At 44.9% G+C, this 27,446-nt stretch overlaps 1 protein-coding gene across 1 annotated transcript in view; it reads left to right on the top strand.

Annotated features, from left to right (window-relative positions):
- The first annotated feature begins 232 nt into the window (after positions 1-232).
- Positions 233-27,446, top strand: part of PLAC1 (placenta enriched 1) — a 77,788-nt gene continuing 50,574 nt past the window's right edge. Inside the window, exon 1 of the mRNA XM_025276606.2 lies at positions 233-348. The gene's annotated coding sequence lies outside the window, so the exon portion shown is untranslated. The remainder of the gene's footprint in view (positions 349-27,446) is intronic.

The raw sequence follows: 27,446 nt of genomic DNA, 5'->3' as shown, positions 1-27,446 counted from the left end.
CATACAAAAAAGGATATGTAGTGAACATTTCTACCCTACACACTCAGTACTCCCTTCCCAGAAGCAACCACTGTTCACATGTCTTGAAATATTATCTGCATTTACAAGGCTGTATTTATGTTTGTAGATCCTTTTGTAAAATAGAGTTCATGCTATAAATCTTTTTGTTAGCTGCAATAGACTCTCTTTTATCTATGCAGTTGGGGGAGTAGTTGGTCAGTTAATTAAAAGTCCGTTAAAGAAGTGCCTGGATCTACCAGGGAGAGGTGTTCCTGGGCATCCAGTGTCGGTGCATTTTACGGAGGAAATGGAATGGAAACTCCTGAGAGTTGGCTCCACGGAGGCCTGGTAAGCAAGCTTCCGCTGCAATGCTGGCAGCTCACTTTTTGTATAAGTTTCCAGACTTCTCAGAGACTGTTCCATAGGACAATGTATAGACCTGCCTCATTCTTTCAGGCTAGTTTTGAGGATGAGTTGCTTCTAGGATGAGTATAGTTTTAATCATATTGTACTTGGGGTGATGCAAGGCAGGGGAGCATCTGGGTGGAAATTTCCTGGGCTTTCTGAACTTACCTGATCTGAAGAATACTTGGGTATTTTTTGAACAAGCTCCCGAGCTTGGGAAATGCTGCCATAAACAGTTGGAGAAACACGGCTGGGCCTCCGGTGACAAGATTACTCTGAGGGGTGGAACTTCCACTAATGGTGCTAGTTAAATGCAGAATAGACAGAGAAGGCAAGACGCCAGAGAAACGCGGAGGTCCAAGGACAGAGCTCACAAACTCCCATGTGAGCTTCCGCCCTCTGCCCTTGCTCACCAGAGATGATTGCCTTCTGTTGCAATCTGGGGGGTCACATTTCCAAAGCATGTGCAGCTTTGCATATGAAAACCCTCCCTAACTGCCAGCACCTGGGCAAATTCAAATCCTCCACTCCAACATCAGGGTCCTCCCTGCAAATGAGAAGGTTTGATTGGAAAAATGTGACTCCAGAAACCAGATCTGGGATTGAACTGAAATTGCCTGAAAAATGAAAGCATTGGCACTATTAACAAAAAGGGACTGGATTCCTTTCTTTTTTCTCTTTTCCTTTCTTTCTTTCTTTCTTTTTTTTTTTTTTTTTTTTTTTTTTTTTTGCAGCTAAATCCTGAACAGCTTGCAAACCTTGGGAGGCAGCCATCCCATTATCATTCCTGATATGGACTTGAATTTCTAAGAAATGACTTTTTTTAAGATCTGTGGAATTGAACCCCTACTAAAAGCAGTCCAAGGAGACTCAATCACAGTTTTTCAAGAACAATCCTGAGACAAGAGCCTGAGCTCTGTGGGGCCTGGAGGGCCCAGAGACCCATATAGCCTGGTGCTGACCCCCAATAAGTCCCTTCAGGAGTCCTGGAAACCCCAGACATTTATCTAAATCACCCCCTGAGGTGGGACTAGGTAGAGGAGGCAGCCAGGCCTCCACATCATGTGAGGGACCCAAAATGCCAGAGGGGCCCTTGATTTGTCACACTGCCAGAAAGGTTCAGATTTCAGTGTCAAGCACTGAAGTCACCCTGTCTTCTCTAAACCCAGTGTCTTGGAGGTACAGACAGGATCCTCAATCTTTTAAGATCAGTTTTTCACTTAAAGTAAAAAAACCAAATGCAAAAGGGAAGGTAGAACTGGGTCTGGTCTTGGGTGTGAGCCTGGACAGTGGGCTGCTGCTAAGTCGCTTCAGTCGTGTGCGACTCTGTGCGACCCCATAGTCGGCAGCCCACCAGGTTCCCCCGTCCCTGGGATTCTCCAGGCAAGAACACTGGAGTGGGTTGCCATTTCCTTCTCCAATGCATGAAAGTGAAAAGTGAAAGTGAAGTCGCTGAGTCGTGTCCGACTCTTAGCGACCCCATGGACTGCAGCCCACCAGGCTCCTCCATCCATGGGATTTTCCAGGCAAGAGTACTGGAGTGGGGTGCCAGGAAAGGAAGCCTAGAGGGCCCAGGGCCAGCCCACCTGGTCCTAGTAGACCCTTTGGGAATGAGGGAAGTGAGGTGTGGGGCCCAGGGAGAGGCAAAGTCAGGAAGTGCATGAGGGACCTGGGCCAAGACGGTCTGCTGTGGCCCCACGGGCACACACGGGCCCTATTGACTGGGACACTGGGAAACCATCACACGGTCTCCAATCCCCTAACTGTGTGGTTACCATGACCATGCCAAGTGTGTGTGCTTCCCACATCTTTTGTGAGCCTGCTAACCCCAGATGCTTCCTCGTGCCCCATGGTTCAGTGGCACAGACTCCAGTGGTGGGGGGCAGTGGCAGGAGCCTCATGGCTGAGGGAGCAGACCTCAAGGACTTTAGAAAACAATTTACTCCGACTCTGCTATGCCTCTTAAGAACTCCACAGTTCTGAATTTTTTTAAAAAAATTTTCATGATCCTCCCACTACACACACACTTTAAAAAAAAAAAAAAAATTGTCCAGGCTGGGTCTTCGTTGCTGCATCCAGGCTTTTTTCTCTAGCTGCAGCAAGCAGGAGCTACTCTTTAGCTCAGTGCACGGGTTTCTCATAGGTGAGCTCTCTTGCCATGGAGCACGGGTTCTAGGGTGCACAGGCTTCAGTGGTTGCAGCACGTGGGCTCAGTAGTTGTGGCGTGTGGGCGTGTGGGCCTGCAACGTGTGAGATCTTTCCAGACCAGGAATCAAACTTGTGACTCCTCCACTGGCAGGTGGATTCTTAAGCACTGGACCACCAGAGAAGCACCCCCATCACACTTTTAAAGGCACATACTCTGTGCCAAGTGCTAGAGTAAGCATATTAGATGTATCATTTAATTCATCCTCATCAAAACCCTGTGAGGTGGGTATTCTCATTGCCTTCATTTTACAGAGGTGGAAACTGAGGCCCAGAGAGGTCAAGTCATGTGGCCAGCACGGCCCATCTGTTCAGTAGCAGAGCTTCTAGAAGTCAGCTAGCATGCTAGAATCCATCAGATTACTTTTCTTAAACTTACCTTTAACTTGTCTCTCCCGATCGATTCAACTTGTCTGCACAGGGAGTTTCACCCAGCAGTTCCAGCCTAGGCTTCTTTTGGAGTCTGCCTAAGCTGGCTAGATGGTTGCATCTGGGTCACTGTAATCCAAAAAGGCTTCATTAAAATCGGGAAATACATTCAACTGCGTCTCCAGCAATGCTATAAACTCTAGATGTGGCAAATGAGGTTGTGAGGACATTAAAGGCATACAAGGTGCTTGGGGCACAGCAGAGGCACTTGGAAAATACACACCTATGTGCCAGTATAAATTGAGAAATGAGAAAAGGGAAGTGTTTGGCTCTAGATGACTGAGTTTCCTTTTGTAAAGACTGTGGACAAAGGGACTTTTCCACTAAAAGACACTTTGGGTCTGGGGGGAACCGTCTCCAGTCTGCAGGGCTTCAAGCAGGACTTTGCAAGATGGGTGTTTGGGTGGGTAAGGAGGGGAAAGTGTGTGACAACTGGTAGTCTGAGGGCATGAAGAGGACAGAGGAAGACAGGGGACAGGGAAGAGCGGATGAGAGACTGGAAATAAAGGGAGCAGGCCCAGAAGAGAGAGAAGAGGAAGGACAGAGATGATTGGGGGTGAGGGGCAGTAAAGGAGAAATTGTGGGAAAGAGGCGAGGGATTGGCTTTGAAAAATCGGTTCCTTCTTTCAATAAATCATTATTAAGGGCCTTCTATGTGCCAAATACTGTGTTAGGTGCTCCGGACACTGGGAGACACCACAGACCTGGAGCTTCTTTGTGGGCTTGTTCTGCCTGTAATTTAGCCCCTTTAGAGAGTCATTGGAGAAGGCAATGGCACCCCACTCCAGTACTCTTGCCTGGAAAATCCCATGGACGGAGCAGCCTGGAAGGCTGCAGTCCATGGGGTCGCTGAGAGTCGGACACAACTGAGCAACTTCACTTTCACTTTTCACTTTCATGCATTGGAGAAGGAAATGGCAACCCACTCCAGTGTTCTTGCCTGGAGAATCCCAGGGACGGGGAAGCCTGGTGGGCTGCCGTCTATGGGGTCGCACAGAGTCGGACACAACTGAAGCGACTTAGCAGCAGCAGCAGCAGAGAGAGTCATAGCAGAAGGCAATGGCACCCCCACTCCAGTACTCTGGCCTGGAAAATCCCATGGACGGAGCAGCCTGGAAGGCTGCAGTCCATGGGGTCGTTGAGGGTCGGACATAACTGAGTGACTTCACTTTCACTTTTCACTTTCCTGCATTGGAAAAGGAAATGGCAACCCACTCCAGTGTTCTTGCCTGGAGGATCCCAGGGACGGTGGAGCCTGGTGGGTCGCACAGAGTCGGACACGACTGAAGTGACTTAGCAGCAGTAGCAGCAGCAGAGAGAGTCATAAGGATCAACAGGGCCACTTGCTGAACTGTGCTGGGCTGTGAGGCAGGGAGGGTCTTTGCAGTAAGGGTCTTTGATGGTCTTAGGAGAATCTTTGAAGGTCTTAGGAATAAGCTGGGTTGCATTTGCCCTTAAAGTATGACTCAAGATTGTGACACTGGGACTTCCCAGGGTCAGGTGTCCGTCCATGCTGTTATCACCAGGTTGCTTCTCATCTGCCACATTATTTAACACATATCTGCATGGACTGGAGCCGTGTAGTGGCTTGTCTCTTCCACAGAGTAAAGGGTCTATGTTTGTGATACCGTCACTCGGCTGCCTTTCCTCTTCCCCTCCTGAGTTCTGAAGCACACTCTTCATGACTGAGGTTGCTGTAAGGATAGTTTCTGAAGAAGTGAGGACTGACAGTGTAGTCAGTGGTCCACTGGTAAAAAGTTTAACAATTGGCCCTCTCAGTTAGTGGGAGAGAAGGATGCTGATTTATAGCATTTGCAGATTTCCACACTTTCACATGGTGTAAACACTCCCACCAAGGCCAATTTCAGGCTCTCAGTATGTTGTCATGGAACACAGTCATAAAGAGGGACTTCCCTAGCGGTCCAGTGGTTAGACTCTGAGCTTCCATTGCAGGGATCATGGGTTCGACCCCTGGTCAGGAAACTAAGATCCTGCATGAGGTACAATGTGGCCCCAATTATTTTTTTAATTTTTAAAAAAGATTGGGATGAGATGTCCGCCTGTGCACTATCATAGGGTGTTTCTACCACATAGGCATAACAGATGTAAATCAAGAGCATAGATAATAGTGAAGTGTAGCAAGATAATTTGGAAGTGATGAGTATTCAGTATTTATCAGCCTTATATCTTGAATATAATTTAATTGCCAATATACCTAATTTAATGTTTAACAATGACTGTATTCAACAGATCAACTCCCCCAATTTTTGTTGAACAATCAGTTTTCACTATCCAACAGGGTGTGGTTCTACATCCCTTTTCTCTTAGCTTCAGCGAGAGAAAGAGAAGCTGAGGAAACAGAGCCTCGGGGCCGTCACCCCACTTTAACCAGAGCAGCCCCACTTGTATTCATTTTTTGGTTCTGTGTTTGAACAAAGGATTCCAATGTTTAAAAAAAAATTTTTTTGAACACACTCATGTAGATGGGCTATGATGCCCTTTCTATCTGCGATATCCAGAGTGAGCCATGCCCCATCTCCCCTTTCCTTGCCTGGACCCATTTTTGTCACTCAGGCTTCCTCCTCCTGCTACTCCCAGCAATCCTCTGTCCCATCCCAAGGATTCCCAACTCCACTGAAGGGACAACTGTTATTGTTGGATCTGGTTTCGACTGGGATCCCTTCTGGGCATACTTTACTCTTCAGCATGTGACTCCAGAAGCTTCTTCTAAAGGTCTTTCAGATACAAAGGGATGGATGTACAAAGGGCAGAATTCCAAGAAGGAGGGGTACTCCCATAATCGACCTAATTTATATCTTGCATTCTCCGTCCAAAAGCTCTACGTGTCAGTGGACTACTGGGTTACCAATTGCTGCCTGATCGTGGATCTCTATTTTTCTTTACACAACACAGTTTTCTTTATGTAAAAGCTAAAAACTGTTCTTAGCAGATGTTTGGGTTGCTCTCCCACTGAATGCAAGTTTTTCAGCCGTGGAAATGCATGAGGGGGCCGCAGGGGTTATGGATGTGACACAATTCTTTTCTGAAGGCAAATTCACCCTCCTGAGCTTGCCAGAGAAATTATTTTTCCAGGAAAACTAAACAGTAAGCACATACTTGGATGTTCCTTGCAGGCAAGAGAGGAGCCCTTTCTATCCCATTAAGGTCAGGCAATTGCCCAAATGATTTGCTTCACTGCCTATCATAACGGGGAGTGTGGGACAGAACCAGCGGGAGCCTACTCTCATCTCTCTCCCTCCAGCAGTCACAGTCGAGCAAAGTTCACAGGCACAGGCACCCTCTGAAGCCTGCAGTCAGAGAGGCTGAGGCTGGGGCCACTTGGAAACCCCTCAACACACACGCGCACACACACACGCACACGCACACACATGCACACACGCGCACACACGCACACACACACACAGTGTTCCCCTAGCTCAGTGCCACAGCTCAGCTCATACGGATCAGTGTTCTAGAACCAAACATGGAGAGATGGCATTTGGTACGTGGAAGCTGGGACCTAGGAGCTCACAGGATGGGATACAGTGCTGAGCTTCCTGGTCAGCTGCCAAGTCTGCCGGGTGTGCGCTGTTCAAATCCGATAGGGTAGCCAGTGGCCCAGGAGCTTGGGAGGGAGTGGAGGCTGCTATTTCCTGCCTGTAAGGCTGCCTTCAGAGGCTTAGGGGTACGTTCGCAGCTTGGTTTCTCAGGTTCTGTCCCCACTCTTGACAAACTCCCCTTGTCCCCATTTCCCTGAGAGTGATGGCTCTATATCTGAAGGCTCTTACAGGAGGGAGGGATGAATGCACGCCCAACACATAAAACAGACTCAGAGCCAAGCTCTGTCCAGTCTAGGCCAACTTAGGTGATAAATCTTGCTCAATTCCCTGGTCAGAATACCTTTGGCTACCTCTGCAAGCCAGGTCTATTCTCCATCCAGAGCCCTTTGGCTACAGTCCCTGCACAGTCGGCACTTTCTCCTCTTCTCTGGCCAAGCTGAGCTCACTCTCCCCTGGCTCCCCCCAAAGCCCTTCACTTTCAGAATCAGAATCCTTTGAACCCAAACTTTGTCTCTTACAAAAGTCTCTTCTTTTACCTCCAACTTTATTCCAACCTAGACTCCTAAATTCTCTTGAGGCTTCCAACACTTGAATTCGGGGGAATTTGGTCTTTCCAGGGGAAACAGAAGTGTTCCTTATTTATTTATTAACATCCAGGGGCTGCTATCATATATAGATGATCCACAGGAGATAGCAACCTGAGTGTGTTTTTCCCTCATCACTTGCTCTTGACCTTGGAGAGAGGTTTGAAAGCTAAATGTAAACCATTAGCAAAATACTGTCTTTTCAATGCACCAAACGGAGGGAAAGTTAGCTTATCTTTCAGAAGCCCCCAGAGTATTGTGGACTAGCTGAGTAAATGTAATTAGAAAAAGGAAAAGGGAAGTCAAGGATAAATTCACATGGAGCTGAAGGAGCCTCATGATAAAGTGGATTTTCCCAAGAATTGCCGGAAAGCAAAGCTGTTCAGCCTTTGGGAAATGGTGAGTCCAAGAATTTCTGAAGCGCCCCCACCCTTCACCTGGCCATGGCCTTGATATCACCAAAGAGTTCTGCTTGCTCTGCTCCAGGCTCAAGCAGCAAGCTGTTTTCATTGCTACTTTCCAAACTGTGCTCATATCCATTATCTCACTTGATTCTTGCCAGGACCCTGTGAGGTAGGTAGGACAACTATTAGTTTTCCCTGGGCTTACTTTTGGAAGATGCCCAGGACTCAGATTTTGCACAATTGTAACTTGACAGATTTGGCTCCATTTTCACATGCTAACAAAACCTGGCCCAGCCTAATCCTTATGTAAAGGGGAGATTTTTCCTGCAACATTGAACTAAACTAGGCAGAGAGATTCCTGACCATCAGGGGTGACATGATGGGGCGGGGGGCAATCTCAAAAAAATTTAGTAATTCTACCCCTCCCCTCCCTTTCTAGAGCACAGGCTTTTGAATGGGGAGGGCTTGTGTTATCCTCAAGCTACTCAAACCTTCTTTCTTGAAGACTCGATGCTAGCTATATTTGATCAAACAATTGATCAAGTGCCGATTGTGGAGGCACAGAGAAGTATGAGATGTGGACCCCGACTTCCAGGAACTTACAGTTTGATGGGAGCTAAACTTGTACACTGGAGAAGGCAATGGCACCCCACTCCAGTACTCTTGCCTGGAAAACCCCATGGACGGAGGAGCCTGGTAGGCTGCAGTCCATGGGGTCACTAAGAGTCGGACACGACTCAGCGACTTCACTTTCACTTTTCACTTTCATGCATTGGAGAAGGAAATGGCAACCCACTCCAGTGTTCTTGCCTGGAGAATCCCAGGGATGGGGGAGCCTGGTGGGCTGTCATCTCTGGGGTCGCACAGAGTCGGACACAACTGAAGCAACTTAGCAGCAGCAGATAACTGGTACACACGAGACAACAGTACATATCAGGCAAAACAGTGAATGTCAGGGAGAGTTGATGCAGCCAGGGGAGGCATCTCAGAGAGTCAGAACACAGGAGGGTGGTTAAAAGCATGAGCTCTGGGGTTATGCAATGAACATGGCTTTGCAGTCCAGATCCACCATTACTAATGGAAACTTTGAACAAATCACTATACCCTATCTGTAAAATGGGATGAAAATTAATAAACAGCTATCACATTAAGTTGCTGAGATTAAATGAACACAGTACCCAGCACATAGTTAAGTGTTTAACAAATGGCATCATTCAGGCACTATTTAAGCTGATCACTAAAGAATGGGTGGTTTGGAGACACTCATAGAGTCAGAACAATACAAAGCATGGAATTAAACAAAGTCACTGAATTTAAAAATAAAGGAGGTGTGTGAGGATGCTGAGGATAATGGTCTTACCAAAGCAGAGGATACACGTTAAAGGACTAGGGAAAAAATACACTTTGTTAAGTTAGGTGCAGCTAGATGATGAAAAGCCTTGACAACCAAGCAGAGGAGATAGACTGGATATAACAGGAAGTGAGAAGCCAGCAGAGACTCTGAAGCAAGAGGATGATTTGGGGATAGTGGTCTTAGAGTAAGATTGGCCTGGAGGTGTGTTTAGTGACTTAGGCAGGGACTGAGGGATATCTACTATATCAGGTGTGTGTTCATATGGACTTGATCTAGAGACATGAGAGTGAGATTACAAAACATTTGAAAATATTGGGAGGGGGTTAACTGGATAGAATTGGCAATTGGATATGGGAAATGAAAGAGAAGGAAGAGACCAAAAGAGTTCCAAAGTTTTGAGTCTAGATGACTTGGAAAGCGGTGGTGCAATTGACAGAAAAATGGGAGTCAAAAGGAAAAGCAGGCATGGAGGAAAGGAAATGGATTCAATGTTCAATGTTCAATTTGAGATGATGGATACACTTGCAAATAGAAATGTCTAGCAGAAAATAGTGACTGATGCAAAAAGCCAACTCATTAGAAAAGACCCTGATGCTGGGAAAGATTGAAGGCAGGAGGAGGGGGGATGGCAAAGGATGAGATGGTTGGATGGCATCACCAACTCAATGGACATGAGTTTGTGCAAACTCTGGCAGATAGTGAAGGACAGGGAAGCCTGGCATGCTGTCCATGGGGTTTCAAATAGTCGGACATGACTGAGCGACTGAACTGAACTGAGCAAAGTTATGAGATAGGTATTATTATTATTTCCATTTTATAGATGAGGAAACTGAAGCGCAAAGAAGGTAAATAGCTTACCCCAGGCCACACAGTTAGTAAGTGGCAGAACGGAGAGTCAAACCTCCACTCTAGCTTCAGAGACTGTTTTGAATAACTCTGCTGTTTGTTACCTCTTTAAGAAAGGAATTTTCTGTAGGTTTCTGATAGATAGCCTTCATCAAATTAAAGTTTCCTTTTATTTCTAGTTTTCTTAGAGCTTTCTAAGAGCAAATGAGTGCTGTGTTTGTCAAATATTCTAGCTGTATCTATTGAAATGATCATATCATTTTTTCCTTTAACATGCAAATATAATGAATTACATTGATATTATTTCTAACGTGAAACAACCTTGCATTTCTGGGATTAAACCCTAATTGATTCTATTATATTCTTCTTTTTCAAAAGTGCAGGATTTGATTTGCTAATAATTTATTTAGGGCTTTTGTATAGTGTCATTTTTCTGTCTTTGTACAATTTGGTATTTGTATAATGATAGTTGGGCTTCACTGATAGCTCAGTTGGTGAAGAATCCACCTGCAATGCAGGAGACCCTGGTTCAATTCCTGGGTCAGGAAAATCCACTGGAGAAGGGACAGGCTACCCACTCCAGTATTCTTGAGCTTCCCTTGTGGCTCAGCTGGTAAAGAATCCACCTGCAATGTGGGAGACCTGGGTTCGTTCGATCCCTGGGTTGGGGAGATCCCCTGGAGAAGGGAAAAGTTATCCACTCCAGTATCCTGGTCTGGAGAATTCCATGCACTGTATAGACCATGGGGTCACAAAGAGTCAGACATAGCTAAGCAAGTGACTTACTATAATGATAGTTTGGGGAAATAAATTGGAAGCTTTCCATCTTTTTCAATGTTCTGAAGCAGTTTGTTTATTGATAAGAGGATGTCCCGTCAAGGTTTGGTACAATTTACCTTTAAAATCTTTGTGTGTCAAGAAGGTTGAGGTGTATGCTTTTTTTTTTTTGGCATTTTTTTATTCTATCTCAATTTCTTCTCTAGTTTATTGGCACAGTCTGATTTTCACCTTCTCAAACCAAGTTTGGTCATATATATTCCCCTAGAAAACAATCCATTTCATCTAGGTTCCACATTTATTGCCATAAATATTAATACAAAATGCCAATTATTTATACATATACCAAGACTGACACAATTACTAAGAATATTAAAGTTTTCCTACAGTTTTTAATGCATTTGAAATGTAGTTCTCTTTTTTCTTTCCCCCTTTTTTTCTTTCCCTCTCCCTCTATCTCTTTTTTACTCCTGAGTGGTTTATTTTTTTTTTAACAAACTTGCTAACGTTGCCTATTTTAATGGTGTTTTCAAAGAGCCAGCTTTTGTTTGTATAGATCAACTTTCCATTTTTTGTGATTGTGTATTTTGTAAATTTTTACTTTAATCTCTATTAGCAAGCCTTATTCCTGTAAAGCCCATCTGTCTGGACTATCTTTCCTCCTTCCCTTCACTTGGCTAACTCCTACTCATTCTTCAGTTTATGCATCATTTCTTTCAAGAAACCTTCCCTGACCCTCCAGCATGATTTAAATGCTCATCCTCTGTCCTCCCCCAGAAACTTCCAGCGCTCATCATTCTACATTATAATTAGCTTTCTGCTTGTGTCTCTCCCCTATTAGATTGTAAATTCCTTGAGGGCAGGGACCGTATCTGGTTCATAATTGTACCTCCAAGTGCTTAACACAGTACTTGGCTTCCCTGGTAGGAATTCAAATGGAAGGTTTATTGGAGGTAGCACTCCATGAGTCGGCAGGCAGATCTAACAGAGAGGTCCCCACCAGTCTGGTACATGAGGTCTGGGATCTTTGTTTGTTTTGATTGAAATATAATTGATGTACAATGTTCTGTTAGTTTCAGATGTACTGCATAGTGATTAGGCATTTGCATGCATTATTAAATGATCACCACAATAAGTCTACTAACTCTCAGCCCCATACAAAGTTATTAGAATGTTATTGACTATATTCCTTATGCTGATGATATATATTGCCTCCCCATGGCTTATTTATTTTATAACTAGAGGTTTGTACATCTTCATCCCCTGCACCTTCTTCACCTACCCTTTCAGGTATTAAAAAAAGGAAAACCAATTAATTTTGATAGAACTTCCTTTCTTGATTTTTGAAGAATCAAAACCCTTCAAATGCGTAATTCCAATGGTCATCACCTAGGAAGGAGTCTTGCCCCCAACCCCGCCCTCCCCTTTCAGCCCTGCATTCCAGCATGGATATAGAAGGTTTAACCCCAAAGGAGACAAGGCCAAGAGTTACCCATTAAAGGAGCTGAGGCTAACTGAAGTTAAAGGTCTACAGGCTGCCCCAGGGCTTTTCCATTTAAAAGCAGCTTTCCTGCACAGGGGCCCTTTCCTTCTCTGCAGTGAGTATGGGTGGGGGGGACCTCATCCCACATTTCCATTTTCTTGTTTCCAATCTGATTTGAAATACCTTTCCCTCTTTTTCTTCTTTCCCCTCGATTCCCTCCTTTTATTTACCATTGATCTTGCAGTTTTTTAATTACTTGTGTCCAGGAGGTGTTTCGAGAATATGCACTGAAGTAGTAGTTTATGAAATTGGCAACATCCAAGCATTGCTGCCCTAGGTTTTCTTCTGGAAACTTCTGTGGTTAGCAGTCAAATCCAAAGAAAGCAGAACATAAGCCGAACTGAAAGAGATGCATACCAAAATTATGGAATACCATGAACATGAGAGCCAGCTCTTGCCCACCTCTCAGCCCCCACTTCCACCCTAAGCTACAGTCTGATAGAAGACGATTTCTAGAAACAAAAATCAAAGTGGTGATAGAGCGTGTTCCTGCTCACCGTGAATTTACTCCTTGAGAAAGATGGTCTCACTTCCTTGCATAATCTGGGTTCCTCTTCGAAGAAGGGATCATGAAGCTAAAAATATACAGACATTTTTGAAACAGAACTCATTCTGAAATTGAAGGGAAGTCAGAGGAAGCAGGACTCAAAGTACACCCACTCTGTGCCACCTATCAAAGATAGAACTCAATGAAGAGAGATATCCCACAGGGCACAATGTGGGACCTGGGCTGCTGAGAAAAGGTTGCCAGGCAGGCTACTTCAGACCTTTCTGAGGTTGCTTTGCTGACAGCACATGTGTTACAGGCACCATGTTAGGCTCTAGGAATGTAGCGAAGAACAGGACACAGCTCTGCCCTTGAGGAGCTTCTAGGCTGATGTCTACATGGGACACTCTGTCCGCATTTGGAACTCTCCTGGCTATGACACATGGCACCTTGACCTGAACATGCCCCATCTCCTTAGCATTTTCAGTGGCCTCAAAGACAGGAACTGCATGTCTTTTATCTCTGTACCCCCAATATCTAGAACACTGCTTCAAAGATGGCAGGCATTCAAGTAATATTTGTTAAATGAATGAAGGAAGGAAGGAAGGAGAGGAGGAATGATGAAAGGAAAGAGGATTAGGTGTCAACATTAGTAACAGTACTTTAGAATCCTGAGGAAGCCCCCAGAATCATGGGCCAAAAACCCAGAGATCCTTAGGTCAGCTTCACAGATGCTGGTGACTTTGAATTGGTCGCTTTTATTGTTGTGTTTACTCATCCTTGAAGGTATTAAAATAATAGAGCAGGAAAACAGTTTGGTGGCTCCTCAAAAAGTTAAACATTACCTTTTTAGTAACAAAGTTACCATATGACCCCACAACTCTACTCCTAGATATACACTGAAAAGAACTGGAAACAAGGATTCAAACTAGTACATGTACACACATATTCAGAGGCTTTGGCCTCACTACTCATGATCGCTAGAAGGTGAAAACAACCCAAAGTCCATCGATCGATGAATGAATTTTAAAAGTGTGATGTATCCATACAATAGAATGTCATTCAACCATAAAAAGGAATGAGGTATTGTTACACGCTACAACTTGGATGAATCTTGAAAACATTGTGCTAGGTGAAAGAAGACAGGTCAGTTTAAGAAGACGGCCTTTTGAAGAAAGTCTCGAGAAAATGTTGGTGTAGCTAAGGAGATGGGTGAGCACAAAGTGTTGGGTACTTGGGTGGAGCAGTGCTAGGAAATGCTTATTGACTGATTTCTTGATTGAATAAAAAAAGATATTTACATAAAGGATCTCACTTCAGGGATGCCCTATCTTGGGTCTTGTCTTCAGGCCACATTTTGTGTCAATGCTCTCATTCCCCCATTCTTTCACTCAACAAACATCTATTGAGCACTTCCTGTGCTCTAGGAAGCACAGTGCTAGGGATTCATAATCATACACATGGATAAGAAAAATTCACATACAACTGCAAACATTATTTTTAAACCGGGTTTCAACCTTTTACTTCTCCAAACTTTGAGCTTGATTAAACAGATTGGCAAGAGCAGGACAAGTTATGGTGGCAGTGATGGTGTTTCCACACCTGGACTATGTGGCGCAAGAAGCATGGTTAAGGGGCAGAGTACCTGAAAACGAGGCCAGCTCAGGAAATGGCCCTGTGACAAAGGAAGTAGAAGAGACTGTCTTCCCGCGTGTCCTGTCCTCTCTATCCCCTGCCCCCTGCCTGGACCACCTGGAGACAGTGGATTGAAGCAGTGGTCTCACCCTGTGTGCAGCAAACGTTTTCTCTCACCCCCAGCATAACTCACGAGGGGCTGTGTGTGAGCACTAGGTCGCCCAAAATTGAGGGGAGGCAATCTGATCAGAATGAAGAAGGGTCTGCTTCTTGCTGCCTATGCTACAGTTAATCCATTGCCATCTGTCTTTATTTTGCTGACTCACTGCTTTCATTTGGGTTGGCAGTTCTTTTGCTGTTGGCTGCAGTCTTTAACTGTTTACAGAGGGCTGAGATGGATGGAGAATTAGGGGCTTTGCATTCATTCCCTGGATGAAATCCTACCCAGGTACTGTGGGCCTCTTGTCGAGGGCTGAGGCCAAGGCCTCTGGATTTTGATGGATGGTGGAGATTAAGTGTAGGGTAACACATCATTTAGTCTGATTGCAAGGCCAGATTTCTCCCAAGTGCTGCCAAATGAGCTGGGAGGTCATGTGAATTGTCTGCCCAAGCACAAGGGAGCACGGCGCCTTTTAATTAGAACAAGGATGAAGGCTATTCGGGACCTTGGTCTGTCAGGGAACTTGGAGCACCCACATCCTATACCTCATTCAAGGTTCTCTTTAAGCTTCACCTCATCCATGGACACCTCCACTGTATTAATTTCCATCCCCACCAAACATCCTACCCCTCCTCCAAAATGCACTTTTCTACACTTTGAATCTCATCAGCATTTGTTTTTTATTGTGTACAGTCCTGGCTCACTCTGTCATTTTGGAGCCTACCTTCAGCCTAGTGAGAGACTCTTTCTTTATCATTGTGAGATATAAGCTCATCAAGACGTGAAATTCTTAGCCATTATAGCTCTGAATGTGATTCTGGGCATTACATGTTTGTGGTCTAAACCTGAGGTGACATACGGCTTATTGTCACACTTTGAAGGGTGAAGCACAGTGCTATTCATAATACTGGGATACCAGGTGTAAACTGGGACCACCATGGGCAAGCCAGTGCATATCTTCACCCCACCTAAAGCACTGGGCTCCTGTTTGACTTATTTGGTTCCTGCCCCAACTCCCAGGTAGGACAGGTTGACACTGAAACTGAGTAGGCAGATAGACCAAAAGTCCCTCAACTCCCTCTACCCCCAAATGATCTAACACAGAAAGTATCCTTTAAAGGGTTAAAACTGATATAAGCCCACTGCAAACCCATGGCGTCTTATTACAAGTCATTCTATCAGATATCCTGGAAGTGTTTCCACTGAATTCCTATAGATTTCAAAGGCCAAAAATGGCTTCCCCAAAATCATTTTCTCCTAGGATCCAGCTACCATATAACAAAATGGAGGTGACTTGCTTATCAGAATTATCCCTTTGAAAGCTTAATATTACATGGTCTAACTATCCCAGGGTCATCTGTGTTGGAAGGTATTCTCTACCAACAGGTCAAGATTAAAAAGTAGCCTCCAGAAATTGGAGCCCTCATACACAGCTGGTGGGATTGTAAAATGGTACAGACACTTTGCAAAACAGCCTGGGAATTCTCAAGCAATTAAACACAGAGTCACCATATGACCCAACAGTTCTACTCCTACTGTATACCCAAGACAACTGAAAACAAATGTCTACACAAAAACTTGTGCATGAAGGTTCATAGCAGTCCAATAATATTGGACTTTGCATAATAACCAAGAAGTGGAAACCATTCAAATGTCCATCAACTGACGAATAGATAAACAAAATGTGGTATATCCTTACAATGGAATATTATTCAGCCATAAAACTAATGAAGGACTGACACATGCTACAACACAGATGAACCTTGAAAACATTTTGCTAAGTGAAAGAAGCCAGACACAAAAGACTACATCATATGATTTCATGTCTATAAAGTATCCAGAACAGGTTAATCCATAGAAACATAAATATTAGTGGTTGCCTAGAACTGGACAAAGTAGGGCATTTGAGATGGGGAGTGACAATTAAAGGTTACAGGGCTTCTGGCATCAGGAGCTGTTGAAAATGTTCTAAAACTGATTGCAGTGATGTTTGTATAATTCTGTGACTATACTAAAAAATCAGATTATGATACATTGTACATGGATGAATTGTATGGTATGTGAATCATATCTCAATAAAGCTGTTTTAAAAAGTAACCAGGACTCAGTACCAGCTATCCAGGCTAGACTTGGCGTTGCTTTAGTAAGAACATGGGTGCCTTCTTCCAGACCATTCTTCTCCGTCTTCTCAAGTTGCCCAAGCACCAGCTTTGGCAAATGCCTCCTAAGGGCAGACCCAATTGGGGATAGGGGGAGAGAAGCCTTGTTAATACCCACAAGGCCTTGGCATTTTCTTATTAGGCTTTACAGTAGCATCCATCACAAAGTCACAGGATCCAATAATATGGGACAGGAAAGAACTTTGGAGCTTATCCACTCCAACCCTCCCCATAGAGACGCTCAAAAGGGGGAAGTGATTTGCCCGAGCCACACATTTAGTCAGTGGCAGAGCAAGAACCAGAACCAGACACTCTAGACTCCTTCTCCAATGCTCTTTTTCCTGCCCAGCTTCTCCACTGCCTCTCTTGTCCCTGTCCTACCCAAAGCAGCCCCTTGGACACTTCCTGCTGAAATCCAGGAGGAGTCAGTCTGAGAAGAATCCAAGCTCAAAATCAGGGTGAATTTACAATTTTGGAAACATAGTTCAAGTCTGGAAATGTGGTTGACTAAAGAGCGGGTCAGGAAATGTGCAGTATAGGTCTCCCAACATCAGGATGTGGATAGAGTACAGGATTTGACCCCTGGTGCAGCTAAATTTGTGGAATGATCACATGCTTCTCTTTATACTGTATTTGGCAGTATTAGAAGAGAAAAATAATATTCATCTTAGGAAAACCTTGGTAACTGCAAATTTTCTGGCAACCTTATTTCCTCTCGCTTTCTTGGAAGAAACCAAACGAAAAAGCAGCTGTACAAATTAGCCCTGACCAACAGGCCCGGGACCAAAACAAAACAAAAAAAAAAAAAATGAAGCCCAAAACAAATCAGGCTAAATATTTAAATCAGAATAGAAAATACATCCAACTCTACGCCTACTGAAGCTTTTCAAACTGCTAATCTCCACTTGATTATCGATAACATTCTCTTTTCTAGGAGGTCAGGACAAAGCTGGGGACAGTGTGACCGAAACTTATCAGCAGTTTTCTAAACCCCTTCATCTGTATTCACAGATTTTTCTGATAGCCCTGTTTAATAGAGGTCAAATCATGTATCCTGCTTGTGAGAATCAGAGTAGTACCCTAGTGAAAAGAAAGTGTGCTTAGTAAGTCACCAGTCATCAGACACTGTGGGCCAGGCACCGTGCTATTGCTGGAGGGAAGAGGAAGACGCAATGCCAGTTCAACAGGAGCCATCCAGCCCCAAATAAGACAGATCATAGCCGAGGGCAGGGGCAAAGCTGAGGAGGTAGCAGAGTTTATATATGTTGAATAACAGTCAGAGGACCAGCCTTTCTGGAATAGAGATTTCTTTTAAGGGAGTCATGGCATATTTGATTGACAAAGGAAGTTGGAGACAGATTGTGACGGCAGTGTAGGGTTTTGAGGAGGTGAGTGGCCAAATGAAAACCAGGTCAGGGATGTCTTCTCTTCACCCTTCCCTCAACGCTGGTTGAAGTGTGCTCCTCTAGGCTCCCATAATCCTGGGCCCTATCCTAACACTTTTCACACTTGCCTGTGATTCCCTGCTTCCTTAGAGTTCTCCCCTTCAAACTGATTTTCTTGTGGGAAGAGCTTACATCTGGTTGATGTGTTTTTCCCTAAGGCCCAGCAAAGAGTTTAACCCATGGTCGGCACTCAGGAACTGTTTCTTGATGGAATGAGATGGGAACTGGACAAGATAGGCTGGGATACAAGGCTAGATATTTGGAAGAGCCATCAGGAGAAGGCTGGGGAGAGATTTGTTTAGAAAGATGTTGCCCTGGTGCAGACATGAGGAAATATGGCCCTGACCCCAAACAGTAGCAATGGTGACTGAGAAGGGAGGATGTCAGATGCATTTCAAAGGAAGAATGCACAGGACTTGGAAATCTTAACAATGACGGAGGAAATAAAACAAAATGGCTATTGAGTTGAACTGGAGTAGTTTCCTCACGAGGTGGTGTGGTAGGTCCTACAGACCCCCGTAGTATTAACCAGCCCCTGCTCCCATTCTGTGGGCAATTGGTCATGGATCCAGCTGTTTATAGAGACCCTGGTCTTCTGCTCTTTTCATAGTTAGAATGAAGAGGACTAGACCATTGCTGAGGGGACTTTGCCCAGCTGTCTCCGTGCCAGCTGTGCTGAGTCCCTAGGGAGCTCGTGCTGACCCAATAAGACTATGCTGCAGAGTGATGGCCTGACTTTTGGTCGTCTTAATCCTATGGTCTCAACTCAGCCCCCACCACCTGGAGGTGTCAAACAAAGAAGTCCCAAACAAAGAAAAGCGTTAGCCTGAGAAACAAGAGTCCTCTTTTCCTAGCTGTGCCTGTTTCGTTCCACCTCAGTCTTTCTGCAGTCCAGGAAGGGAGGGGCAAGAGAAAACCACGGAACTTTTTAAAATCCCATTTTCCAAAAGCTAAATCAGATTCATTCTGTGTCTCCTACACAGACTGCATTCGTCTGGGTAATGTAAACACTGTGAGGCCACAGCTGTCTGCCAGCTGCAACGTTGAAGCCCATTTTGGGGGGCATGAAAAAACCTGTCTGTAACTATCACAGATGAGAAGTGTTAGCTAATGAATGGTCCCTGCTGAGTCCAGAGCCCAGCTGAGTTATTTCAGTCCTGGGCTTTAGCAGAGATTTTTATTGGGTAACAAATCTCAAATGCAACCGGTCACCCTCTAGACCCTGAATTGGAACTAGTCCCTCAATCCCCCCCAGATGAACTCACTCCAGGGACATTCCTGGTAGTAGCTCAAGGATCTTGGCATTCAGAGCATTGGATGACTGCTCAAGGAGGGTACAGTGCAGGCTTAATAATCCCATGACCCCCTTGGGCTCCCCACAGCCATGTGGACAGTGGCCTTTTCCGAGAGCAGAGTTGCCAATGGCTCCCACCGGGGCTGCTCAGCTTTGAGTAGCCTGAGAAACAGTTGGCTTTGAGTTGGACACCACTATTTCTGCTGGGCCTCAGCCTAATCCTCTGGTTCTTGCTGGCACCTTTCCTACTGTTCTTTCTCCTCTTATATGGGCTCAGGTCAGGGGCAGGCAAGGCCAATAGAGCCACCAGACCAACCAGCTGGCATGAGATGAGTGCAAGGGCCCAGCACCTTGCAGGGTGTCTGCCTAGAGTGTGCACACACCAGAGCCGTGCCTCCAGCTTGCCGTGGGATAGAAGCAGGTACTGATGATCAGCCTCCGTGTGTGTACTGGCTCAGAGCTGTCCGCTAATTAGAGACCCACAAAAGAGAGGAAAGTGCTATATCCAAGCCAGTGAATTTTTTGTGCTAAAATCCAAGTAACAGAAAATGTAACCATTTTAATGTGCACGATTCAGTGGCATTGAGTGCATTCACGATGCTGTGCAATCATCACCTCTGTCTAGTTCTGGAACATTTTCATGACCCCCAAAGGTGACCCCATACCCACTAAGTAAGTAGTCACTCCCCATCCCCCCACCCCCAGCTCCTGGAAACTACTAATCTGCTTTCTGTCTCTATGGATTTACCTATTCTGGATATTTCATATAAGTGGACTCATACAATACGTGGCCCTTTGTATCAAGCCATCATTTTTTTAGTACTCCATGTGCTAGTGGCTATAATAGGCATGAGACTCCAACCTCAGATGCATGCCAGGTAGCAGCAGCTGCTATGTTTTTTGGAATACAGTACTTAGCTAACTCAAGTCACACACTGGGTGATTTATTTGCACCACCCTGTGTAATCCTCACAACTTCCTGAAGTAGATAATAGTAATGTCCCATTTTAAAGGTGAATAGTCTGGGGCACTGAGAAATTAAGTGACTTAGGCAAGGTCATACTAGTAGATTAAAGTTAAGATTCCAACTTAAGTCCTCCCATTATTCATCATGAATGTAGCCCGACTTTGAGCCAATCTGCTTAGTTAGAGCCAGCCTACTGCCTTTGTGGTATGTGCTGCCTGCCCCATCTTGCTTGCCTTTAAGACCCCACAGGCAAGGGAATAATCTCATGAGGCCCTTGTTAAAATACCCTTGTGCTGCCAGGGATAGGAGCCTGGCATGAGCGCCCCTTATGTTCACATGCCCTTGGGCATACCCAGAGTTTTCTCAGAATATGACCCCACCCCTTTCTCTCCTACTCATGACAGCGTATGGGAATGTTAGTGACAGTTATTTATAAAGAAACTCTTGAATCCGCTTGAGTTTATTTTCTTAAGTAAATCAGATACAAGCTTTGGTATTTGATTATTAGAAACAAATACTAACTGATTATCAGACACCAGACTGCCCTGACATCAAAGATGCGAACCTGTGGTCCAAGGACTTTCTCCTTCATGACCCATCTGGAGGTGTCAGAGAGGTACAACTCAGCTCAATCAAGCTTCCCCTGGGACTGACGATCAGATTACTGTAAACAAAGGTCTTGGGTGGCCTTCATGAGGCAGCCTCGAAGGCTGTGCACCTGATGTCTGGACTTTTGAACATGACTCTGGCTGCATTTGACAGACTCCCATGCCCAATCACATATGTAAGAGATAGTCAGGGCCTGACTCAAGTTCACTAGCCAAAGTTGGGGAAAAGGGAAAGGAAAATGGGTATTGTCCCACTGTTTTCTAGACTCCAGGATGTATGTTTCAAAGCTCCACCAATGGGAGTGGCACTCCAGAAAGTTCAATGGAACTGAAAGAGACAAATATTGATACTCGACAGTCAGCTTCTATAATAATAATAACGGTGCCGCCTGAATGCAAATAAGCAGAACAGATGTTCCTCATGTGTTATGAGTTGAAAATCATTCCTTCATGTGGGATCAGTTAAAATCAAGCTTGAGACTTAGTGTATGTTTAATATAAAAATTCTCAATAAAAAGACTTTGGAGGCAAAATCCGAGTGAGGGCATGCTAAAATCATCTGGGCAAATAATCAACCATTCGGCATTCGCCTGGAAAATATCAAGGGATGTAAGCATAGGAGGATGGCAATCCTGGGAACAGAGGTGTTGATGAGAGAAATGTCCTTTGTAATCAGATCTAACCAGAGGTCAGTGTGTTCAGTTCTTCTCAGCGTAAGTGTGGGTCAGAGCTTGCTGTTCTAAGGTGAGGCCTGGAGGAAAGGAAAACCCAATTCTTTTGACATTTAATATACAATAGAAAAATTTTCAAAAGCTGGGTTCTTAGAAGAGCTAACTTCAACTTGAACTGTCTCAGCCCAGTCACTGGCATGGCAATTAATGAGAGAACCTCAGCCTTGTTCACTGCCTTCAGGACCCCATCCACACCGTAGAAGAACTTCATATCTGAGCTGGCAGACACACTAGGAACCATGATCCAATACTCTCAGCTCACTGACGAGACAGGTACAGAAGTGTTTTTGATATGCCCAAGATCAGAAGTGAAATGAAACCCGGGCAGAGCTGAGACATGACTCCACTCTGGGAGCCCAGCTGAAAGAGGCAGAAGTCAAAATGGAATATAAAAGCATGACTGCCCTTTCACAATAACAGCATAAAATTAGCATTCTACAAGGAAAAAAAAAAAACAGAACTGGCATGCTCTTTCATTCCATAGCAACAGCTAACAGACCTTTTGGTTTTAAAGAATTTGCATGGTGTAAAATAGTCACCTGATCCCAAGGAAGAGAAACAAAACAGGCAACTATTAAGAAAGTCTTAAAGAAGCCAAGAAAGGGCCAAAGGCACTGAGAGGCTGCCCTACGAGGCCAGGCAGGAAATATTAGAGCAAAATAGCTAGGGAAGATGAAGGCATAGAAGGGATGTCATATGATCAAAGTTTATAGAGAAACTCCAGAAGGCCATGGATCCAAAGGACTTAAACATGTCCTCCAGATTCTAGAGTATGAGAGGGGCAGCCTTTTTAGTGCATATCAGGAAAAATGGATGAAAGGCAGCCTTACTGTACACAGTAAGTACTAGTGTTAGCTGTGTCCAACTCCTTGTGACCCCATGGACTGTAGCCCACCAGGCTCCTTGAGTACTAGATGCCCAGTAAACATGAAGGAAATGCACAAACCTTCTCCACCTGAAAGGTGTTACAAAGCTACAAAGCATTTCTCAGAGAACTTCAAATAACCCAATTTTTGGTGTAATAATAATAACAGCTACCATCTATTGAGTGCTTACTATGTGCCAGGCACCATGCTGAGCTCTTCACATGATTTTCTCATTTCATCCTCACAACCACCCTGTCACTACTTTTCAGATGAGAAAACTGAGGCTCAGAGAGGTTGATTCATTTGCCCTAAGTCACACAGCTAGTCAGTGGTGGAACCTACCCTCAAATCCAGGTCTCCCTTCATTCCAAAGCGTGGAAACACTCCACCATCCTGCCTCTGTCATCATAAGGGTTTGGTTTCTTGGGACTCTCCCTCTGGCAGTAGAGAGCTGACAAAAGTGATGTTCTAGAACACTCATTCCAGTTGGTGGGAAAGATGAACTGGAAAGAGAAACCCTGGGATTAGGGATCCAGTTAGGAGCCTAAACCAATAAGAGGAGATGAAAAGCAAAGACTTGGTGAAATGACTGGGAGGAGGGACTGACAGACTCTAAAGACATATGGGATCCTACTGCACCGAACTTTGCTGGTTTCCTTTAGGACATCCTGGAGATCTCTCCGTGACCATACATGTAGATCTGTCTTACCCTTTTGGTGACTGCTCAGGGTTCCATTCTATGGGAGCACCACTATTACAAACAGTTTCAGTGAACACTCTGGATGTGCATACATCTTTGCATCCTGGTATCTGCTGCTGCTGCTAAGTCACTTCAGTCGCATCCGACTCTGTGCGACCCCAGAGACGGCAGCCCACCAGGCTCCCCCGTCCCTGGGATTCTCCAGGCAAGAACACTGGAGTGGGGTGCCATTTCCTTCTCCAATGCATGAAAGTGAGAAGTGAAAGTGAAGTCACTCAGTTGTGTCCGACTCTTAGCGACCCCATGGACTGCAGCCTACCAGGCTCCTCCATCCATGGGATTTTCCAGGCAAGAGTACTGGAGTGGGGTGCCATTGCCTTCTCCGATCCTGGTATATATGTGGGATCAATTCCAAGCAATAGAATTTCCAGGCTAAAAGAAACACATTTGAAATTGTGATAGACTTTTTTGAAAAGATTTTCAGCATTGAGATGATTAATATTTTAAACTAGGGATAAGGGAAAACCTTTCTTGGTACCATTAGGGAATGGTATATTACAGCAGAAATAAATGGATTGGTCACCATTTAATCATATAATCAAAAAGCACAGGGCCTTCCATTCCTTTCTAAAACAAATGAACACCCATATTGTCACATCTAGTGACAGGTAGAAAGGGAACCGAAGGCCTGGCAACCCTTTGGGAATCATTTTCAAATGTTGGAAAACTAGTAACTCATCTCTCTTCATTACTTAATTTCAAAGGAGGAGGAACTAAGCTGGAGTGTGTAACAACAGGATGGCTGTGGCCATTATTTAATAAAGGATACAGTGGCTCCCAGAAGGAAGGCTGGCAAACTGAAAGGAGGGAAGTCTTCAGACATCATAGGAATTTGACTTTATTTGTAGCTTCGAGAACGTTGGCCATTGTTTTCAGACTTCTTAAAAGTAGCACCCAAAGGGAAGGGAGGGTAAACTCAAGTATTATTATTAAGCATCATAGTCTGGTCCCCAGGTGACATTTTGTTACACTGCTATTAGAATCAGTTCCACCTGCAAATCCCCAGCCTGTGACCAAAAAACTACCTGATTGTGGGCATCATGGGTCAACAAAAATGGAGGAAGCGGACAGGGAAAGGAGGTAGCTGAGAGATAGCTAGCTGTCTCTCCCCAGAGAGACAAGTGGTCAAATGTAAGAAGTTTTAGCAAGAGACCTGTGCATGAAGACAATAGGTGTGTTTTTTAAATTTCCACCGAATGGACTAGTGAGCAGAATCCCAGCATCCCATCCTATTCATTCACGCAACAAGTATTTATTGAGCATCTACTATGTGCCAGGCACTGTGGGAGGCATTTGGGAAGTACAGCATTGAACAAAATGCAGGTGGCCCCTGCCTTCATGGAGCTTACTGTGTCAGAGGATAGATAAGCATGAAGCAAGCAAACACACAAATAAATCCATAGTTATAAAGAGTCATAAGTGCTGTGAGCAGGAAAAAAAAATTGATCCTCGGAAAGAGAACATTCAAATGGGGCCCAGCCTGAGGAGTCAGGATGGTCTTGCCAAGGTAGCCTAGCGTTTAGACCGAGTCCTGAGTGGCTTAAAGAGCCAGGCAGAGAGCGTTTAAGGCTGAGGGAAACGTGTAAAAGGACTTTGTGCAATCAGACCCGTAGAGTTGCTGAGCAGGCAGGAGGCTACCTGGGAGCTGCTCCCTCTCTGGACAAACCAAAGTGCTCTAGGCCTTACGGTGGCTCCGGGACCCAAGTGAGTTCCAGAGACCAATCTGGAAGTTACCCAGTAAGGATCCATGGTGACAGGCTGCTTGGAGGTTCAGCCAATTCGATATGGTGAGCTTCCAAAGTATTCCTAGTCTCCCCGACCTCAGAGAATCACATCCCAGTGATTTCCATCTCTGCTCATTGCTTGCCATGGGCGGGGAATGGCTGCTTGCCAAAACACTGAGCCTCACCTTGGTTAGGGTTAACGATGGATTGAGGCAGCTCTGGCCTTCAGGAAAAGCGCAAGCAGCAATGGGGAGTGAGAGCAACAGCCGGAGCCAAGGAGGCAGCCCCTGCCAACAACTTCCACTCCTTCCCTTCCCTCCGGCATGGCTGCCCAAGGAGCCCCGGTGACTGTGTATGGTGATCTGTTTGTTTTGCAACTGACAAAGAAGGAGGGAGCCCTTTCTGACATTTTTGCCCAGAGGCCCCAGATTTCTCAAGTATGAAACTGCCAAATACGCAACTTTGGGTGGATATTTGGCTGAATCACTTTGAAGGGCCTGTCAGTGCCTAAAATGGAAATTGTTAGAAAGCAGAGGAGAGTGGTTGCCAGCAACCATGAAATGGTAATGACCAAATCATTTATTTTTGCAATGAAATGTCATCCCCTAACACTACAAAGGCCGGGTTTTTTTTTTTTTTTCCTATCTTAGAAGTACTGAATACCTATAAGAAATCTTCAAAAGTGACTCTGTGTGCCATGTACACGTCCACATGTGCCCTGTCCCTCTCCCACCCTCTGCCTTCCCTCCTGAACCAAAGCTCCTCCATGCTTCTGAAGCCCAACTGCAACCTGGGATGAATTAAGAAGTTGGCTGATTGTGAAAGGCAATCAGGCTTTAGCTACCCTATAAAATGAAGGGGAGTTCATTTGGTTATTTATAAGATGGTGTGTGGCCAACTTTACCACGTGGCAAAGTCAGTGGGTAGTAATAGACTATACCCCAAAGCATGACGTGGGTCTTTGAATGATCTGTTCCAGTGTGGCTATAGTTGCACCTGGGAGACAAGACACTTCATAAGGTTTTACCGGACGTAAAATTCAGTAGCAGGCAAATTAGGCCAAATCTCCAATTCTGTGCCTTTTATTTTTAAACTCTGGTACTTTTTTTTTCTTTTTTGAGTTTACGAGGAAGAAACTGGAAAGTACATTGCGGGTTAACACTGGGCAATGGAAGAAGATCTACTATTTCTTTGAAAACAGCTATTAAGATACCATTCCTTCTGGCCAATTCCTGGGCGGCTTAACCAAAGACAAAGCCTCGGGTCCTTTCTGTTTTTCCACATTGACTCCCGGTTAGGATCAGTGAAATTTTATATGGCCATAAAATTCATTTTAAAATAATACTTTACAAGCCTTTTGGCCTGAAAAATATTTCAATAATGTCTGCACATTCAATACGGAAAAGTAAGCTAGGTCTCTTGAGCTCTCATTATGATAAGCTTTGAGAGGGATCCTTGGATCACAATCATCACTCTAAACTCTTTGATCACCTGTTTTTTTCAACAGGAGTGGTTTTCCCCAAAGTTGTTTGTGATTGTCACTATGAGATCCATTTTGTAAGCAGGTCTGGTGTTAAGACAGGTAACAGAGACATTACAATTTAGCTGTGGCCCATGGCCGACTGAATGTGGCAGTGGCATGATGTCTTGCTGCATTTGAAGCCCACACTGCATGGAATCCCCGTTATGCCAGGGGTTGGGGCAGCACACAGGAAGAAGTGGCTCTGTTGTGGGTGAATCCCTCCTTCTGATTCCCTTGGAGGGTTGATTCAAAAAGGAATTATAAACTAGGCCAACTCTGTCATTTCTGTCACTTTCCCAACCTTTGAAGAACCCTCTATCCCTCAGTCCCTGTGAGTCTAATCCCACTCTCTCAGCTTTGGCTTCCTTACCTATAACATGAAGGACTTTGACCAGACAAGCTGTCAGTTCTTCCCAAACTCTGACACTTGACAAATCTAATGGACTTACCAGCACAGAGCAATGTGGCCATTTTCCAGCACTTTCTGTAGTTTGGGAATATCCATTTTCTATAGTGTTCTTTCCCTCTGTGACCCTTTTAAGAGGGAAACACAACCCATATCCAGTGTCATAAAGTCAACATTTGGCATCACTGCCTGAGAAAGCTTTATTCTCTGTAGAAGGGACACAGAATGCTATAGAAGCCAGGGCAAGCCCCTGTGACTGACAAGGGATGCAGGCATATAAGGAAGGTGGGGTGGGCAGCCCTCACAAAAGCCAGAAACATAGTTGCCAGCTTAGTCCTCTCATGGTGCTTGTCCCACTCAGAAGTATGATGGCTCAGGGCAGACCCCCAGGCTAGCAGTCCTGGATTAGAATGTGTGTCTGCGTGCTCAGTTGCTTTAGTCATGTCCGACTCTGTGTGACCCTATGGACTATAGCCTGCCAGGCTCCTCTGTCCATGGGATTCTCCAAGGCAAGAATACTGGAGTGGGTTGCCATGCCCTCCTCCAGGGGATCTTCCCAACCCAAGGATCAAACC

The sequence above is a fragment of the Bubalus bubalis genome, chromosome X (assembly GCF_019923935.1).
Source record: "Bubalus bubalis isolate 160015118507 breed Murrah chromosome X, NDDB_SH_1, whole genome shotgun sequence".
Taxonomy (NCBI): domain Eukaryota; kingdom Metazoa; phylum Chordata; class Mammalia; order Artiodactyla; family Bovidae; genus Bubalus; species Bubalus bubalis.
This window is presented reverse-complemented; position numbering and strand designations above follow the sequence as displayed.